Genomic DNA, 13,688 nt, shown 5'->3' on the forward strand with positions numbered 1-13,688 from the left:
ATTTAGATTGTAGACGTTTGGGGAACTCTTTTGGGGCTATTTCTAAACAGCTGCAGATTCCGAGACTGCCGCTTCAAGCTATTCTATGGAAGGATGTAGTTATATTTTACTTTTATATTTCACTTCTTTGCTTAGTTTTGGAAGAAAGCTCCTGAAACAATGAGGCTCAGGTCTGCCATGAGCTTGACACTGCTGGAGCGACAGTGCCTCTATCCACAGAGAGGAGAGCTAAATATGCCCACGGACAGTAAGGGTGCTGCTGACAAAGAAAAGCGTCCTCTGCACCAAAATCCTGGAGCAAGCTGAATGCCTTCTGGAGAAAAGTTTTCTGTTTAGATGAGACAGAATTCTTAAAGTGGAGATCAGCAAAGCAAAGGTTGGTGTCCACCATCATGGAAGGGATCACTTCCCAGCTGTCACAGACAAGGGAAGGTGCAGCCTTTGCCCTGAAGGACAGACAACAATCTGCTGCACAGAAATGGGTGCTTGTCTGTGCATGGTCACTGTGGAAAAAAAACGCTCAACAAGCGTTCCAAAAAAAAAATAAAAATAAATAATAGACTGAGGAAAGTTCCCACCATTACAGAAAACCTGGGCCTATAAAACCTTCTCCAGTGTTCAGCTGTGTATGCATCATTTGATCAAATGAAATTGCTGTGTTGTTTTGTTTTCATGTAATCTTTGGTGCACAGACAGTCCCATATATTCACCATGTTCATCATGAAATGTTGCCTTTTTGCGTCACTTTTTCATGAGATTGCTTCGTTGGGAGATTACTAAACTGGATTGGTAAAAAGGAATAAAAGCAAGTCATATATATATATATATATATATATATATATATATATATATATATATATATATATATATATATGTATGCATATATATATATATATATTATATATATATATATATATATATATATATATATATATATATATATATATATATATATATATATATATATATATGCATATATATATATATATATATATATATATATATATATATAGATATATATATATATATATATATATATATATATATATCATATATATATATATATATATATATATATATATATATATATATATATATGCATATATATATATATATATATATATATATATATATATATATATATATATGTATATATATATATATATATATATATATATATATATATATATATATATATATATATATATATATATATATATATATATATATATATATATACTATATATATATATATATATCTATATATAATATATATATATATATATATATATATATATATATATATATATATATATATATATATATATATAATATATATATATATATATACCTGCGACAGGACTGGCGACCTGTCCAGAGTGTACCCCGCCTCCTCGCCAGTGAACGCTGGAGATAGGCACCAGCACCCCCCGCGACCTCATGAGGGATATAAGCGGTTCGGAAAATGGATGGATGGATGGATATATATATATATATATATATATATATATATATATATATATATATATATAAATCGAAGGTGGGAATGGTTTTCTTAGGGTCTAAAGCAGTGGCCCGGGGGCCATTTGTGGTCCATGTGCTGATTTTGTGTGGCCCTCCAACTGAATTTCAAGAAACATTTTATCGACCAGCGCTGGTGGTTTTTTGCAGATAGTTTTAACTAGAGTAAATCTATTATAGACAAATTAAATCTTACAATTGAATGTTTAAATGAATGTTGGGTACAACACAAAACATTTCTCTTTTAATTAGCACACTTTTTACATTCTCTTTAACTTCATAGTAAATAGGGCAACTTTTACTCAAATGCAGACTTTGGTGCATTAAAATCTGATTGGAATTCATTTAAGAATATAGGCTAAATACAGTTTAATATCTTTTCGTAAAATTATCATATTTCTTTGGGCAGGCTTAGTATTTTTGGTTATATTATTTATTTTTATTCATTTTATGGCCCTCAAGCACTTGCGATTTAACAATTTTGGCCCACTGGCTGAAAAGTTTGGATACAGCTTGTCTAAAGAGATGAGGTGATAACAAAAAATTCATTTTTTGCAACCTATTTTCCACTCCTGTCACTCTTAGGGTTAAAGGCCAGGCCTGGAAACTAGCTGAAATGAGCTCTACCAAGTTCACAGCGGAAAGCGCTCAAACATCCTGCAGGAATTATGCCAGACGCTTGTTGACGACTAAAACCTGGATGAGACGCGCCGTGTTAAGGGACACTTACCGTTTGATATCAGAGCCTGTATCTATCATTTTGGAAGTTAGAATGAGAGAAGAAAAACTGCAATAAAGTAGAACAAGTTTACCCAGCTCTTATTTTACATTTTTTATTGAATTAACTGATGCCGTTTGTTGTGTAATCCTTTCATCTTGGGGGGCAAACAGTTTAAATAAGTTACTAAAAGCCCCAAATTAATATGGCATCCCACATCTTTGTCAGTGAACGCACTTCTTCTGAGCAGAACTGTGCTGCAAAAGGGAAAAGCCGTCGCTGTTCTGAAAAGTTTACCTCAGCATCCATCAGCTATCGGCATCCTATCTCATCACTTGTTTGACTGAAGGTCATGAAGGCTATTACATTTGAAGAAAAGCAAAAAAATATCAAAATATGTTATGAAATAATGATTAAAAAAAAAAAAAAGACTTTTGTTCAAGCAAATGCGTGCCACGCTGGGCGGATGGGCCGAAAGTGAAGACAACTCGGTTCTTCGCCAAAACCTGACATGGCTCCTCAGTGTCAGAACATGCGTCCATATTCAGGCCAGAGCTCCAGGTGCTAAAGTTAGAACACAAAGTGCCTTCATAAATAGAGCTCAGCCCTCGGGGTCCTGCTCTTTAACAGCTTTGGCCCCTGCCAGAGCGACACGGCGTCCTGACCACGCTTATATGTCAGGTCCGTGTATCACTTTTTACACCCCTAAGCAGCCCGCGTTTTAACTTCAGCTTCAGGAGTCCATCAGGGCTTCCCAGACTGGGAGGAACCATTAAGGCAGAAGATCTGTCAGAGAGAGCTGAAGCTACAAGGGCTCATATTCTGAACTCCCAACAGCGTACGGATTCAAAAAGAGCAGTAATCAACAACCCCCCAAAAAAATGAGTCAGCTCTTGATTAGGCTCAAGTGCTCTGGAGCCGACGTGACAAACAGCAGCGCCGGCAGTAATTTGTGCCCTCGCTCAATAAAAACATCATAAGAGCTTGTTAATATTCACCATCCCCGTAATAACGCCATGTTCCCCTCCACCTGAAGTGGCCGCAGCTGTTCCTGATCATGCACATTTATTGCTCAGGGGCGTGCAGTTTGCCTGCAGTGTTTTTTTTTTTTTTTGCCAGAACAGGAACATCTTTTCGTTTGTGTGCATAACAAATGGAAGCCACAAAAATATGACATTTGGCTGCGGCGGCCCCGACTGTGCAGCTTGCTCGCACAGTTACTGCTGCTTCGTGTAAACAAGTCATTTAGGTTTTTTTTTGTTTTTTTCTTTTTTTTTCAGAGAGAAACCAAAAAAATAAGAGTACCGACTGAGCAGCTAATCTGAGAACAATACTAGACTTATGTAATTACATAGGTGTTACAGTTTTGTTGCACTACTTTTTATATTCAAACTGTGTGATCAGATCTTGTTTTATATTTATTTCTTACAGTTTTTTTAGTCAGTTTAACGTATTTGGATGGCTCTGAGGCATCCTTAATAGCATTCTTGACTCCACTCTGACTGATTCTGTGGTTTTCCAGTGAAACCAACCAGTTGTTCCAAGATTTAGAAAAAGCGGTGTGAAATATGACAAATGCATGAAGAAATCATAGAATCGGCTTTTGGAAAAGGCTCCGGGAATCTTGTTGGTAATATGGTTGAGCATGAAGAGCTCGCTGAGAAAAGAAAGATGGCTTCTATTTTCAATAATCAATAATCTTTACTGTCCTCATGTTCTACCGTAATGACATTTTGACACCGGCTGGGAATGCACATAGATTACAGAACGCGCAGACACAACAAGACATCAGATTATTTGATTGCACCAAACTTCCTGCGAAGCTTAAAACACGCAAATAGTCCTTAGCATCCAATAAGATTCATGTTTGAGTGCCCCAAAGTGAGACAGCCATCCTTTTACAGACGATGTGGGCTACTACGCAGCTGCATCAGAGACTGAGAACTTAAGAAAACATGCAAATATTATCAAAAATGTAACCTCTGCAGTAAATTGTTGCTGGAGACAAAGACACATGTAGCAGTCAGTTTACAGTGTGCAATTTATTTCAATCTTCCAGTTACTAAAGTGCAATTTGCTCGGATGCCCAAACAAACACTCCCCGAGAAACCAAAGTATGCAAACACACATCAGCATGTGAGAGACGGCGTAAATAAGTCTTAAAATAATAATAATATAGTATTATATTAATAATTTGGAAGCTGCTTGTAATCAAAGTTCTATCTCACAGGCCTAATGCATTTAGGAATATCTGGACCAAGGGTTGAAAGCAAAGCTGTTTTCTAATTGTTGTATTTTTCTAGTTTAGATTTCACTGAGAAAAAAAAATACTTCCAACAAAACCAAGCATCCTTCTTTGGGTCTAACATTATTCAAAAGGATATTCTGGATTTTACCAATAGTGGGGTCACGAGCAGGAAGCGTTTTTACCTGCAGTCGGAAACATCTTCCCTTTGATGAAACAGTGATTCATTTTCCACGTTGAATATATGACTGAATGAAATGTTCTGTTCATATTATAAAAAAAAAACTGTGTAATATTTTAGGAAAAACAGCAACTTGTCTGGTCAACGTGATGCTGTCCCAGTCACAGCTAGACTGGACTCATAATACTGATGATCTATACCAGAAAGGACAGAGCAGACTCTTCCTCCTGAGGAGGCTGGGGTCTTTTGGAGGGAAGGGGGCGCTCCTGATGACCTTTAACTCTGTGGTGGCATCAGCCATCTTCTCTGGTGTGGTCTGTTGGAGCTGCAGCTTATCTGTAGCTGAGAGGAAGCGGCTGGAAAAACTCATTGGGAGAGCCAGCTCTGTCAGGACAGAGGAGGAGAGCTCTGTCAGTGACAGACTGCTGCATCCCAGATGCTCAAAGGAGCGCTTCCACAGGTCCTTCCTCCCAGCTGCTGTTAGACTTTATAACCTCTGCTGCTCTCCACAGACTAAATAACTCTTTTATCATGCTTATGGTTGAACAGGTCCGATCTGATAAACAACCGCATACACTGTCCCCAGATGCTTAGGTAACTTGCACACCCCTTAGCTACTGCGGGATGCTGCTGCACTATCACGCACATTGCATATCATAATACCGTGTATGTAGAGGATGGAGTCTTTTCCACTGTTAAAAACATTTATTTTTTTCCACTGTGCAATATTAATATTTATTTACTCTGGTATTTACTTTTTATCTTCTACTCGTAGTGTTTCTTTAGAGATAGTTTTAGATTAGACGAGTTTGTCCTGTTTTTCTTCTTTCGTTGCTAATAATTGCGTGTGACTGTCCGTGTTCGTCACTGTCACGCCCAAATTTCCCCAATAAAGCAGTTCTTATCTAATCTTTTTTCAAGTGAAGAAAACAAGGACTTTTTGGGAACAGCGAGGGACTCTGTCCGAGTAATGTTGTCTGTGACGTCACGCTGTTATTTCCCAGGTTACACCTCAGCTGCCAGACCTGGCTGACAGAGGTGAGGCCGGGTCAGTCGGCTGGAAAACTGGAAAATACACAACCTGGACTTCTCACCCTTCAGCTTCCGCCGTATCTCACCCTAAGCTCACAACAAAACCCTGCGTGGCCCTGAATAATCACAGCAACAATCCCATATTTCTTTAAAACAGAGCTGACCTTCCACAGGAAGTGGACTTTCCACAGCAACTTATCTCCCCAAATGCACAAATATGGTTTTAGCTTAAAAAAAAAAAACAACTTACAGGACGGATCATAGCGACAATTAGACGTGCTGCCTCACTCATTCATGCACTTTGCCTTCTTCCGTCAACTGCTCATGCTGCCCATAAATTAGTACATGTCCTGGACCAGAGTTCAGCAAGAGAAAGGTTAGCACAACTTGTGCTCCTCCGATGAACACAGATGAGCTCGTGCTTTATAAATCCCACCTGAGATCAGCTATTGGTACCGCATCAGCACTTCCAGAGCATATGACTCCGTGTTCCTGCAGATACTGTACTGCTAAACACAGTTTGTGTGGCATGCGTGTTTGTTTAAAATCCAGATAATGAGTGCTTGTCTCGGACTCTTACTCAGACAGCATGAGGCCAAGGTATGACCGCACATGAGGAGCTTTCATTATTAGAAGCGTCGGTGGCGTGGCGCCTCATGTAAATATGTTATTAGCAGGAAAAAGAAAACATGCAGAGCTTGTTTTCCTCCGCTGTCGTATTTACAGCGACCATCACATCTGTTTCCAGCCCTGGTAGAGAGGCGAGGAAAAGCGCTTACAGTTGGCGGGTCACAGTTCAAGCAGTTTTTAGCATTTTATTATTGCTCTGACTTTAGATTTGGGCATTAAAGGGCCAGCAGCGCTTACATTTTTTTTGTGGTAATTTCCTGTAATCTGACTCAGATGCATGTCTCGCTCCGCTTAGCTCCACTCACATACATCTGGGACCTCTCCATGGGAATTGCCTTTATTGAAGGCTGGGCCTTATCAAAAATCCTTGCATATGATTGGATAAGCCACTTGTCTGTCATCTTTATCGACATGCTATTTCAACCACTCACACCGAAGCTAACCCGTGACGCTGTGAGAGCGACGCAGGGAAAAAAAAACCTTTTTTTTTTTTTTTTTAATGTGTTTGCGGCTCTAGTGGCACGCGTTTTATTGACAGTGAGCTGACAGGAAGAGGGGGGAAGACAGGCGGCAAAGCGCCGCGGGTCAGAGTCGATCCCGGGCCGACCGTGTCGAGGACTAAAGGCCTCCTAATATGGTTCGCGCTAACCGCTAACCGACAAGATGTCCGCTGCGGACGCGCCCTGGAAAACAAAACTTGCCAAATCCGGTCGGGAGAAGGGCAAAAACATCGTTTCCACCAACAAAAGCCTTCAGAGCCGTTCTCTGATGTTCTTTTAAAGAAACAATATTAGGTAGATTGGACAACACGGAAGAAATAGCAGCATCAATGTTAACGCTTGCTTCCTCAACGAGCCGGCATTGCTATCAAAACAGTCTCACGTCACGGTCGCTTCTCCACTACGTCACATCTATGAAACTCCAGCCCTGAGTCCTGATTGGCCAGACAATAAAATTGGTTGTAGAAATCACTTTCTATGGGAGATGTCCCAGATGTATGTGAGTGAAGCTAAGCGGAGCGACATACATCTGGCGGAAGTCAGGTTACATTTCCTGACCTATGACAATAGAAACAAATCTGCCTTGATTGAATCACATGTCCACCCGTGTTTGCCCATTTTCCAGAGTAAAAAAGTGCCAGTGGCCTCGCGTTTATACCAGGGAAACACGCAGTGGTGGATTAATCATAAATAAAAATGCTGTGGTTACAATGATCCTTGAGGAATTGCTTTTTATTATCAGGGATGGTATTCCATACAAGTTCCTTCATTTGTGTTGAGTTTGTCACTTCCTTCTTGTCTTTTCCTCAGATTTTCCACCGATTTATTCCTACATTTTTGCCTTACTTAGTCACCTTCCTTCAGCTTCTCTGACTATTGTTTTTTTTCTGAACTGCACACAGTGTTCTTCACCCCCCCCCCCCCCCCCCCCTCCAGGTTCCCATGCCACTTGTCCATGCCACTGACTGTCAGGGGGAGGAAAAGGGAGGATTTAAGTAACTTTTCACCAGCCATGGTCACAGCTGCCGGATTGGCTGGTCTGATTTTAACACACAACCATCGTATCGGTAGCCATGTGTGTACCAAAATGTTGTTGTTGTTTTTTTTTTTTGTTAGAGGTCACAGGAAATTGGGCATACTGGCGTAAGCAGATAAAAAAAGGAAAGAGAATAACCGTTCTTTACAACCAAGGTCTGCAGAACACAATCTCTGAACAGAAGCAAAAGTATGGGGTAAAAGCGGTTCCATAATAAACTTGTACATAAAAGGATAGTTGTGTCCATATTAGTCAGAAGTTGTGCATAAAAAACATTTGTAAACTCATAATAATTTAAATCACATTCAAAAGATACAACATACAGTTTAAATAGTTACAACTTCAATAACTAATAAATACAAATTTCAAGTTTAAATTTGTGCTTTACTCTTTATGAACACAAACAGCAGCGGCTGCTTGAGAATACGGATTTTTTCTTTGAGAATACGAATTCACAACAGTGGTCTGACGTCACGGTTTCCAAGGCTGGTTAATGGAGCAAAGAGTGCGAAGATAGGAGCCGCGCATGCGCTCTTCAGACTGACCGTCTCTGAATGCAACGCGGCTGCAGCTTCATTCCAGACAGCTCACAGTGGTAAGTTAAACATTCCCTTTTCTGCTGCTGTTGTTCAAAAGTACGTTTTCAGATCGTTTGAGGCGAGAACATTATACTTTTAAGCTTCCCTACGTGGCCTGTTTACAGAGTTAGTGCGTAATAAAAAAAAAAGAGTGATTTATTTGTTTTGTGTTTATCAGGCTGACGCATGTTGCTTTATTAACTCAATAATTGCTGGAATAAATTGTAAATGTCTCCCAAGAATGACAGCATCATAAAATAGGGCTGGACGATAATTTAATAACAATATATATCAGTCGAAAGACGTGTGGCACAATAAGGGGAAAAAAGGGTCGATGAAAGTTGGTTATAGAGACAGTTTTCCTTCCTTCCTCTTAGCCTATATTAGTTGATGCTACAGTCACTGCTTCCTCTCGACCAATCGTAATCGCGGACCCAGGCACGCCGTCACAAAGCTCCGCCCTCTCAAACCACAACACAGAGCATGTGAATATGTCGCAGCAAGGAGCAGCGGAGGAAACGGTCCCAAAACGGGGTTTTACTTGTTCGCCAGCCTGACTGAAATAAACCACAGTGAACTGTAACATTTGCAAGGAACCGGTAAAAACAAAGTCTGGTAACGCAATCAACTTGTTTCATCACGTAAGCCACTCACTGCCGCAGCAGCACGAGCCGTTTTAGCCCCGCGCGGCTCCGCGTCATCTTCTTAGGAATCTTCTGGAAGTTCTTCCAAAACAACGCAGGTATAGCAGCTACTGGGCTCCGTTCTTTGTGATAAAATGACAAAGCGTCCTGGCGGCATAAGGACATCACGCATGCAGTAACGTGCTTCATAGTGATGGACATGAAAAACCTGGCTTCAGACAATTACTCGCCACTCATGATCCGCGATAAAAAAGTTCCGGGCTGCAAGTTTTTCTGTAACAGCGCTGGTCACTTTAGTTTATTCTTTGTCAGTATTTAATAACATCACCCAGGTCTCGTAAGTTAAGTAATTTTTCATTAAAAAAAATCAGTTATAATTAAAAATGTTGGTTAAATAAGAATTAAATTGGGATTGAGTGTTTGTGTGTGATATATTAAAAGTAAGTCATTTAGCAATATTATAAGAGCCAGGTTTTAAATCTTTTTGATAATTATCTATCAATCAATATGCATTTTTTTATCAATAGGCTTTTTTCTATATCGTCCAGCCCTAATATAAAATCTATAAATAAATCTATAAATAAATTCTATAAATGTTTTTCCTATCTAAGTGAGTTTCCTCTGAGTGAGGACACGAAGAATCGAGAGAAGAAAGAGGGAAAGAAAACAATAGTAACAATATATGAAAAAAATACAGATATTTATTTTAGACAAATGTTTTAACTTTGGAACAGAATGAAGGTGTAACATATTCAACAAATTAACAGTTACTAACGTGGTTTAAAACAAAGAAATAACTTCTATTCACATCTTATACAAATAGACAACACCTACAAACATACAATTAAAAATAGTTGGAATGGAAATTAATTTACTGATTATTTTATGTATTTTTCCAGGTAGTGAAAAAAATGAAATGAAGCAGCACGTGTACATGACTAGAACTGATCTACACTAGGTCAGGTGTAGTCATGTTCACTTAAACATGCAGCCAGCTGGAGCAGCTCCCTGACTTCAGCCGCCGGATGGCGTCCTCCTCTGGGTCAACCTCCTCGTCTAGCTGATCACCTGCTGCTATACTAATACTGTGGAGGATGCAGCAGGCGCCGATTACTTTTGGGGCAAACGTCGGGCGGACGTCCAGCACCCTTAAGAAGATGAAACGCCACCGTGTCTTCAGACCACCAAAGACACGCTCAATGATGTTTATCAGCCTTGTCGTGGTGCCTGTTGTAGCGTGCCTCCACTAGACCTGTACCAAATAAAAAATTAACTTGTAATTTAGGTAATATGCTGATATGTCTTAATCTTCTATCCAATTAATATAATCTATGTATCAATTGTGTGTCATTGTTGGCTCTATTTAAGGACAAGAAGGTAAGAGATCTTACTGGCAAGCTGTTTTCCTATAGGATGCACCACAGGCCAGCCAGCAGAGGGTCACCAGCACCTCTATCTCCTGTGGCCATCCATGGACCTTCTGGATGGGCAGCAGCTGAAGGAGGAGAACGATGGTGGACCTGTGTAGCCTGAAGGCTGGTTTCAGGTCCCCTTCATTAAAAAATATTTTGAGGATTGGCACAGAAGTGTTTATCCTCACATATTTTGTTTCTGTTTCTTCCTGTAAATAAAAAATGCCAAGTGTTACCATAATTGTTTTTTTCAATTCTCACCTTTTCACACCATAAAACTATGGTGGTTAACATGCAGATTATTATAGTTCTCAAGAAAGAAAGGGTCAAATGTATAGTAGTAAATGTAACAAATGGCTTCCCTTCTCTGGTATTTCTACCATTTCACTGAAAGAATGAACTGAACTAACTGCACATAATTTATAGATTAATCGCTGTAAAGGTGGACAGACAGAAATACCTTTTCCTTAATGAACAATGTTGTGAAGGTTAGACAAAGTAGCTTAACTCTACTCCCTTTACTGTTACTAATATATAAAAATTGTTTTCATTTTAATTATTTACAGATAGTCACAATTTCAACGTGATCACATGTTTAACATCTTTTGAATGTGATTTAAATTATTATGAGTTTACAAATGTTTGTTATGCACAACTTCTGACTGATATGGACACAACTATCCTTTTATGTACAAATCTATTTAGAAAGCTATCTTACCCCATACAAAAGACTTCAGCAGGTGCCGCTGCTCTTGCCTAAAAAGAAGAAACAGAGGCTTCAGCTCACACAGGCTCATCAAAGTGGACCGTAGCACTTTGGGAAAAATGTCGCCTGGCCCGGCAGGACTCCGTTTGAGCTGCGAAATTCACCTGGTAGGGTCAGAATTTGGTGTAAAACAAGCGTTGATCCGTCCTGACCGCCATCACCAGGTCAGGCTGATGGTGGAAGTGTAACGGTGAAAGCGTCTCGGCCTGCTTTGGGCTCCTTGGTACCAACTGAGCACGGTTTGAATGCCACAGCCTACCAGCGCGTTGCTGCTGCTGCTGACCATCCCTTTACGATCGCAGTGCAGCCGTCTTCTCGTGGTTACTTCCAGCAGCATCTGTGTGGATTACATCACATCAATATGGAGGAAAACCTCTGAGGGACATTGCAGAGGAATTGCTGAATCTAAGCCACAATTGGTCCAACCCAGTACCAGCAAGGTGTACCAAATAAAGCAGCTTGTGAGGGTAGACCGTGATTGAATAGTTCAATGGTTATTTTGCTGCAGATGATCATCAGAAAACAAAAATATGCAGAGAGAAGAGAGCATTTGGCGTGAGTAAATGGAGCTTATTAGCCACATGGATTACAGGAGCTAATGTGAGAAGCTATGGGGTATGGCTCAGCTAAATATCACCTACACTTAGTTACATCACACTCCCACATGGGATAAAATTACTACCAGTTTGCTTTCTGGTGCACTGTGTGGGTGACCTGAGCCGGCCACTTCAGACTGCCGCTCATCCTGCTTCGGGGGATTTCTCCATCGGTACGTGAAAAGGCTCCCAGATGAGAAACGACTCCGGCCTGGAAGCGTTTGGCCGAAAAAGATGAACTCCGGTTTAAACGGCATATTTTTTCGGCTTGAAAGCAGATTTGATTTTATGCGACAGAGCTTATGGAGCCCTCAGAGGTGACGGTGTCTCTGTCGCCAGAAGGCTGGGATTCATCACAGTGTTTTGGAGCTCCAACCCGCTGAATATTAACGCAGAGGAAACACAGCAGTGGAAGCAGACTTCATCTGAGAGACTCACCCACTTGTTTAATTCTGCTTTCAGATGACAGAAATGCACGCTGCTGTGCAGAAAATACTAAAATGTTGAGAAGATCGTTTGTTGTTTGGCTTAAATCTCCTGTAGAAATGACTTGAAATAAACATGAAGATGTTTCAATACATTTCATAAGATTAGTGTAACGTTATGTGTCTCTTTTTCCTGCAGTAAAATAAATGAACAGATAAACAAAGTAACGTTGGTTTTTATTCCCAATCTTCCAATGATCTAAACATTTTTGGGTAAAACTGTAATTCTGTGCACAAATAGTGACAGACTATAGTTTAGGCCAGATTTATAGAGGAAAAATAATATTCATAGAAACAGCAATTGTTCGATTAAATCTAAAATTTTAATTCAATTTCCTTAATATTCGAGTTTGGTTGCATTTAATTACATTTTATTTATATAGCGCCAATCCACAACACATGTCATCTCAAGGCACTAAGTCAAATTATACAGTCAGACTGGTCAGAATTTACTGATCTTAGTTCCATTAAAAGTATTTTATTTATCTGTGAAGAAAACTGTTGAGCAATGAGGAGAAATGAACACAGGTCCTCCCACCAGGTCACACTTTCAGCTTAAAACTTGAACCTTAAGTCCTATAAGTAAGGAAAAAAATAAAATAAAAAACTGAACCTTGCAGACCAGTATTTTCTGCAGAACCACCAGATCTACTTCAATGCTAGAGCCACACGTGGACTTTCCATGTCGCTTCAGTTTGAGTATTCAGTATTTCAAGGAAATTTCAAGCCTGAGAATGTTTAACTTGATGGTGTTCAGAAAAAAAAAGTAGACAAAAGGCAGAAAGGAAACACGGAGACGTGCCGGTTTGCACGGGTGCTGGTGGGCCCCTGAGCAGCTGTGAGCAGAGTTCACAGCTCAGGTGATTCTCAATGATTCACTAACAGTCTCTCCTGCGTATCATTTACCTAAAAATGGGACGATATTTAATGAGTCATCCTAAAATTTGGAACTGTGGACACTGTGGATGCTTCGTGCTCTGAAAAACACCAAGGCAAATGTATTAATGGACATAGGACATTTAACAGTGGTTCTCAAAATTTTATACAATTCTAAAAATGCAAGATTTTTTTTTTTTTGGATGAAAAAAACAATAAATAATTCCTTAAAACCTTTTCTAAACATAAAATTACATTCATCTTGAAAAGTTCAACTGAAAAACAAACACAAATGAGCAAATCTCGAGAAAATACGGTACCACTTAACAAAGAGGCTGACCTCATAAATAGTTTATAGATATGTTATCAATTATATTTGTAGGAGCAAATTATTTTTTGGTAATTGATAAAATATGTATTCTTTGTGGATAGTCGAGTTAAGGTTATTTGTTTAACTTTATTGTTTGA

Source organism: Fundulus heteroclitus, chromosome 4 (genome assembly GCF_011125445.2).
Source record: "Fundulus heteroclitus isolate FHET01 chromosome 4, MU-UCD_Fhet_4.1, whole genome shotgun sequence".
Lineage (NCBI taxonomy): Eukaryota > Metazoa > Chordata > Actinopteri > Cyprinodontiformes > Fundulidae > Fundulus > Fundulus heteroclitus.